This window comes from Hordeum vulgare, chromosome 4H, assembly GCF_904849725.1.
Source record: "Hordeum vulgare subsp. vulgare chromosome 4H, MorexV3_pseudomolecules_assembly, whole genome shotgun sequence".
In the NCBI taxonomy this organism is placed as follows: Eukaryota; Viridiplantae; Streptophyta; class Magnoliopsida; order Poales; family Poaceae; genus Hordeum; species Hordeum vulgare.
The window spans coordinates 598,917,625-598,925,240 of record NC_058521.1 but is presented as its reverse complement, the minus strand read 5'-3'; the positions used below and the strand labels follow the sequence as shown (position 1 = coordinate 598,925,240).

At 40.8% G+C, this 7,616-nt stretch overlaps 1 pseudogene; it reads left to right on the top strand.

Annotated features, from left to right (window-relative positions):
* Positions 1 to 3,240: 3,240 nt before the first annotated feature.
* LOC123447469 lies at positions 3,241 to 6,777 on the top strand (annotated as a pseudogene).
* Positions 6,778 to 7,616: the final 839 nt, after the last annotated feature.

Genomic DNA, 7,616 nt, shown 5'->3' with positions numbered 1-7,616 from the left:
CACTCCTACGCAGGTAAATTTTATTTAATACTTATTCTATGTTATATCATTATTTAACTCTTATTTCTACTTTAATAGGATCATATGGCAAATTTTAGAACAAAACTAGCTGTCATTTTAGTGGACTCGGATTGAATGATGATAATATAAGAAATCGAGACATGGAAGATGACGAAAACAATATAGATCCCACAGATTGTATGATTTTGGATGGACCCTCTCAGAATCTCAAAACATCAAATACATCATTAGATGTTGAGCTCATCTCACAGTCATATATCCTTTCACCGTCTGTCAACCCAACAAACGATGACTTAATATACGAATTGTGCTTGTTCATCAGTATGGTTGATGATGACGCTTTACTAGGGTAAGCCATGTTCTTTTAGTTCATTTTGTATTCTAATAAATTACTCTGATGTCATTATAATTGACAAAATTTTGATTTTACAGGACCGAATAGGTGAAAAGCTCTGATCCTTACCCTATCAGCTTAAAGTTGAAATAAATTAAAAAAATATTAAACAATGATGAATATATGGATATTGATTGCTTTAACATGACTGTGCGGGTACTAGCGCGCCACGAAGTCCAGCTTCTCAGAGACATTCCATCTCACTACATGGATCTAAACTTTTGTGTAAGTTACTATAATTGCGTATTACATTTTTTTTCTCAAAGCACTATTGTTTTCTTTTTTTAGTCCATGTTTCACTATGCACGAGACTCAAGTCATCATGAAAAATATGGACAGTGCTACGTTCAAACGATTGTTTCATAGCTGGCCTGACAGCAATGAGTATCATATCTCACAGTGTGATATGGTAAGATTTTAATTTTTTGTTTATAACAGTGCTTTATTTGGTTTTAATTAATATTTCGTGTATTTATAAACGTATGCATCATTGCAGATTTTGTTCACTTGGGATATTTTTGGGTTGTTTCTATTGTTTGTCTTGGATCAAGATAAAAAAGTTATCTCAACTTTTGATCCGATGCCAATACCTACTTTGGGGAAGAATATACTTAAAACCGTGGTAAAAAAATCTAAACCTCGCACTCCAAGTTGTAAACCCTGCATTCAAGAACGTTATCTCTAAATGGGAATGTATAGTTCCGGTTGTTCCAACAAACTCACACTGGTATGAATCTTTTTAATGTATTATAATATTAAATAATTCATTCATTCAACGCACATTATGTGTTTAATTCATACATGCAGTGCCTTGTCGGGGTATTTGGTTTTTAACTACATGCACTCATTGTGCGATGGAAAGCTATATTTTTCTATATCCCAAGTGAGTATTTACATCATGCTTATTTGTATACACATTGCACATCCAAACTTGTTATAACAATGTTGTCTAATTCATATGTAGGACTGTTTTGAACTGAGGAAGCGATTTTTGGTGCATATTTTAAAGTATGAAGAAAATGAATCTCAAAACAATATCCCATACATTGAAGGAAGCATCATAGATCGTATCTATAGATGGACTTTCATTGCTTCAAAAGATGGACCATAAAGACGTGCTTAGTTCTGGTTTTTAAAATATATTTCTGTAACAATTATAATACAATTATTATGTGATCGTGAATTTTGTGCGGAGACATGTTTCTGGATCGTATGTTACGCACGTTCTCATATTGTTTTATATAAGACACCGATAAATGGCTTGATAAAAAAACTCAAATATGTTTTGCTATAGATTATGATACGTGTGTTGGATCACAAATGTCACAATTTTGAAAATACAATTTGAGTGACATAATAACATTTTGTACCCGTCTGAAAAAAATCAGAAATTATTTTACTATAATATCACATGAACCTTTTTTTTTTAAACATGTGTTGCACGTGCATGCTTACTAGTATATACTATAGGTCGAGGAACGTGTTGGGCCTCGATTCCCTCGTCCGCTTAGAATATAGGCTGTTGGGCCGCACAGCAAGCGAAGATGCATACTCAATGTGGATACTGTGCCGGGCCAAGTTCGGCGGTGACGACCGGCAACATGGAGCGGCCGCCATCTCTCCTCCCGCCGCCGCAGTCAGTGGCAGCACCGGCGTCGGGAGAGCGGCGCTGGGGATTTACTCAGACCCGCGCCAAATCCGCTGATGTATTTATTTGCTTCACTCCGGGGTCCCCCCAGCTTAGTGCGCCAGTACATTTTGTGGCTGGATTATGGTGGATTTTGCATCCGTCTGAAGCCCCAGCCTCAAATATGTTGAGTGTTCAAACATTTGAGACTTTAGAGAGAAATACCAGAACAGATTCTCAGGGTTAGTTAGTCGTGGGATAGATGTGTGATTTATGTATTTAGAGCAAGTGTTTTTTTTTAACCTTATGTGTATCAGTAAGCTTGAATTCTTGTTCTTCATAGCCATGTTCTTAGCCTTAACTCCACCAGCGATGAATATTCTTATCTTATTCAGCCTAATTAACAGATCTACCTACTTTGATCTAGGCCACTCACTCTGAATGGGAGACCCACCATTTAGTCGGCGTGTACTGATTTTGCTTTACAAACAGTTAAGAAGACTAACACCACTCGAGAGGCTGACTAAATTCCCGTACTCTTCCAGGTCGACCCAAAAGAAATATATTACGGTCTTTAAATGATTGAATTATACACACACGGAAGATTTACAAGTGCTGCAAATGCATACAGATATTTTGTAAGTCATGGAAGACTTGTTCTGTATCTTCCTTTAATTTACCCCTGTCAGCCATCTCTTGCTCTCTCTCTTTTCCCAATGAGTTGCTATGATCCTCTTTTAGGAATATAAATGCTAGGATGCTTAGGAAAATAACATTTGTGCTGAGAAAAGAGCTCACCAGTTCCTCCCAAAGAAAGGAAGTTTGGCCATTTACTTGATGGGCCCTTCCCAATCAACACAGCACCTTCAGTTTCAACATATAGCCATCAATTTGCATCAATGGTCAAACAAGCTTTATTGAGTCAAGGTCTTGGAGCAACACCACCTTTAGTTTCAACATAGCCATCAATTTGCATCAATGGTGGAACAAGCTTTATTGAATCAAGGTCTTGCTTTTCTGACCAACTTTTGCAATCGGTGTCCGGCCGGGGGTACTCAAGAATATTATGATTATCCCTCTCCTTGAGATACGCCATGTGAGCTCTATAAGTAAACCATGCACATGTAGCAATACTAGCATTCTATAACACTCTCCACAAATTCCAAGCTCTTAAGCAGTGCGAGCAACCACCGCTGTCATGGCCATGGCATTTCCTCCCATGATGCTCACGCTCCTCTTCTTGCTTCCAGTGACCATGGTAGCTGATCCTTCCCTCCATACAAATAATGACAGTGACCTAGCTGCGTTGCTAGCCTTCAAAGCACAGTGCTCCGATCCTCTTGGAATTCTTGGTAGGAACTGGAGCACTGGTACATCTTTCTGCCACTGGGTTGGTGTCTCTTGCAGCAGGCGTCTGCAGCGTGTCACCGCTCTTGTGCTGGCAGGCATACCGCTCCAAGGAGTGATCTCCCCGTATCTTGGTAACCTCTCTTTTCTCCATGTCCTAAATCTCACCAACATAAACCTCACGGGTTTCATCCCACCTGATATAGGTAGATCGAGTCATCTCATCGTTCTCGATCTTAGCCGTAACGGATTGTCCGGTATTATCCCTCCTACTATAGGAAACCTCACAAAGATAAAAACCCTTGGTCTAAGCCAAAACGATCTCTCTGGGGAAATACCATATGATCTGCAAAACTTGGACAATCTTAGGCATATTGATATCGGGACAAACCACTTAACTGGCATGATACCAGAGCAATTATTCAATAACACGCCTCACTTAATTGATCTGAATTTTGGAGACAACAGTCTATCAGGGCCGATGCCACCCAGTATTGCCTCATGTCCCATGCTTGAAACCTTTGTGTTGCAACGGAATCAGCTATCCGGTCCAGTACCTCCAACTATATTCAACATGTCTAGACTACAGGTTCTGATCCTCAGCAAAAACACCTACCTAACTGGACCCATCCCTGGCAACAAAAGCTTTAATCTGCCCATGTTGCTAAATTTCCGTATGGGTGGCAACAATTTTCAAGGTCGTATTCCATCAGGACTTGCATCAAGCAGATATCTCAAAGCAATTTCCCTATCCGACAACTCTTTTGTGGACTTTATCCCAGCATGGTTTGCTGAACTGTCACAACTCACTCTCCTTAGTTTAGCTGGAAATGGCCTTCTTGGTTCAATTCCGGGTGAGCTCAGTAATCTCACTTTGCTAAATGTGCTTGACCTCTCAAGTTGCAATCTAAGTGGAAAGATCCCAGAAGAATTAGGGGAAATGGGTCAGCTCACGTATTTACATTTGTCAGATAATCAATTAACAGGTTCATTTCCGGCTTTTGTTGGTAACCTATCCCGACTGTCTATGCTAGGAATACAGTCGAACCATTTAACTGGATTAGTCCCGGTAATTTTCGGCAACCTCAGATCCCTTAAATGTCTTGATTGGAAGCAATCATTTCAAAGGGACACTTGATTTCCTGTCCACTCTCTCGAATTGTAGAGAACTCCAGAACATCGTCATAGAAATGTGTTCTTTCACCGGGAGCATTCCTGCTTATATTGGAAATCTCTCTACAATGCTGGATTCCATTTTTGCAGACTTCAACCGTTTAACTGGCATAATCCCGACTACAATATCAAATCTAAGTGATCTTAGTGCAGTATCTTTTGCTGGCAACCAATTAAGTGGCACCATGCATTCTGTTATGCTATTAGAGAATCTTGAGGAACTAGACCTAACTCAAAATAACATGTTTGGCCCGATCCCAACTCATATTGGTGCACTAACAGGATTGCATCAATTAGTCCTACAAGACAATAATTTTTCTGGTACCATACCGGATGGTGTTGGTAACCTAAGTATGCTAGAGCATCTAATGCTTGAAAATAACCACCTGTCGTCAACTATACCTGAAAGCTTATTCCATCTCAGTAACCTTCTAGAATTAAGTCTATCTCACAACTTCCTTACTGGTTCATTGCCCAGTGGTTTCAGTTCAATGGAAGCAATAGACATTATAGATGTATCTGCTAACTACTTGGTTGGTAACCTCCCGACTTCATTTGCACAAAATGGACTGTCAAGCTACCTTGATCTATCACACAACATGCTGCAAGGTCCAATCCCTGCCTCATTCAAAGGGTTACTCAACCTAGAAGTTTTGAACCTATCCTGTAATAACCTCTCAGGCACTATTCCAAAGTACTTGGCCAACTTCACTTATCTGACTAGCTTGAACCTTTCTTTTAATAAGTTCCAAGGAGAAATACCAGATGGAGGTATTTTCTCAAAAAACATCAGTTCACAATCTTTGATGGGAAATGCCGGGTTATGTGGTGCCCCACGTCTAGGATTTTTGCCATGCCTAGTTGATTCACACCCATCCAACAAACATTTGCTAAGCTTTTTGATTCCAATTCTCATGATAACACTGGGAGCTATAGCAATTCTCCTATACCTAATGAACAGAAAGAAAAATAGGAAGCAATCAGATGTTATGGCTTCTATTGACATGGCTGACGTGATCAGCCATAGTTTAGTATCCTACCATGATATTGCTCGGGCCACTGATAATTTCAGCGATGGCAACATACTTGGAGCTGGAAGTTTTGGCAAAGTTTACAAGGGCCAACTGAATGATGGTTCAGTGGTTGCAATAAAAGTGCTCAACATGCAGGTCGAGCAGGCCGTGAGGAGCTTTGATGCTGAATGTCAAGTGCTGCGAATGGCTCGGCACCGCAACTTGATACGGATATTGAATACTTGTTCCAACTTGGATTTCAGAGCATTGCTGCTTCAGTACATGCCCAATGGTAGCTTGGAGGCACACCTGCACACTGAAAATAAGGAGCCACTAGGATTCATGAAGAGATTAGACATTATGCTTGGCGTGTCGGAGGCGATGGAATACCTGCACCACAATCATTGTGAAGTTGTTCTACACTGTGACCTGAAGCCTAGCAATGTGCTCTTCGATGAGGACATGACAGTGCATGTCGCCGACTTTGGCATTGCAAAGTTACTTCTAGGCGACGACAACTCTATGGTCTCAGCGAGTATGCCAGGGACAATTGGTTACGTGGCCCCAGGTATGTGTACTTGCTACCATCATGCTTCAGCAAATTATTTCGCAAGACATTTGCCATTACTTTCGTTACTTAACACTTCTGTTGGAAATTTTGAGCAGAGCTTGCATTCATGGGGAAGGCATCACGGAAGAGACATGTGTTCAGCTTTGGGATCATGTTTCTCGAAGTCTTCACTGGGAAGAGACCCACAAATCCGAACTTCCTTGGAGAATCCAGTCTTAGGCAGTGGGTTTCACAAGCATTTCCGGCGGGACTCATCAATGTTGTTGACGAGAAGCTGCTGCAAGGTGAAGAGATAACTAGGTCTGGACCACGTGGCTTCAATCACCCAGGGAATACTAGTGAATTGGCATCATCCTCCACTGCCTGGAACGTTGACTTTCTCGTGCAAACATTTGAGTTGGGTCTGGAGTGTTCAAGCAATTCTCCTGACCAGAGGATGAGAATGAGTGATGTGGTCGCGAGGTTGAAGAACATGAAGAAGGATTACTCTGCTTCCATTGCAACAACACAAGGCGCAGATGATCATTGATGCATATGGGAATGCGTTTGGTTGTCCATGTGAGTAGCATGTATATGTACATACTTCCGCCTTTTTCCCATAGTAAATCAAGCACGGCACTGGTTCTGCCACATTTAGAGTTAGTATAGCTAGATAGTAGAGTTGTAAGGCAATGGTTTTCCGCACCTACAATGTCATCGTCTATGCCAGTGATGTGTAATAATAACGGGTCCTTGGGCTGAATCATTATGTTCTTGAATGTGTTATATATGTGTCCCTGAATGCTTGTATTCATCACTTATGTTTAGCAAACTCCGACTTTATGTGTGAATGATATGCTCATAGATATTGCTGAGCTTATTTTTGTTTGGAGTTGATTCCTAGAAAGGAACTCCCAGCAGCTAGCATGGAAGTATTACCAGTTTTATGCTTCAATTGCCGCTATTTCCTAATGTGCGCACCGTAGCATGGTTTCTATTATGTTTTAGTTAGAGTCGCAACAATCGAGTTCATAAGTCCCCACTGCATGATGAATGGCTTATGCTATGGTTGCTGAGTGGAAAACAAACGGGGACACTAGGACAAAAATATTGTAGCTTGATGATGGATAATGGTTTCACCAAACCTGTTTATTTTATCCATGTGCTCAGATAACAATTATAACATATTTACTCTTTCTATGGACTGAATTGGGCAGATTTCATTCTCATGATCACAAATGTCAGGACAGTATTTCAGTTCTCCGAGCATTTTCTTACGAAGACACCATTTCTCTTTTTTTTGAACAACCAACCGAGGGGGGGGGGGAGCTTCCCCACCTGAATATTACTCAAAAAATAGGCCCCGAAGGCTAGAGTTACATTACGGGTTACATCGAGAAGAAAGAAAGTGGCGGCAGGCGATGGCGGCTTCCCTGGCGACCGGGTCTTTAAACCTAAAGACCCAGAGAGTGAGATCCGATGTTACATTAT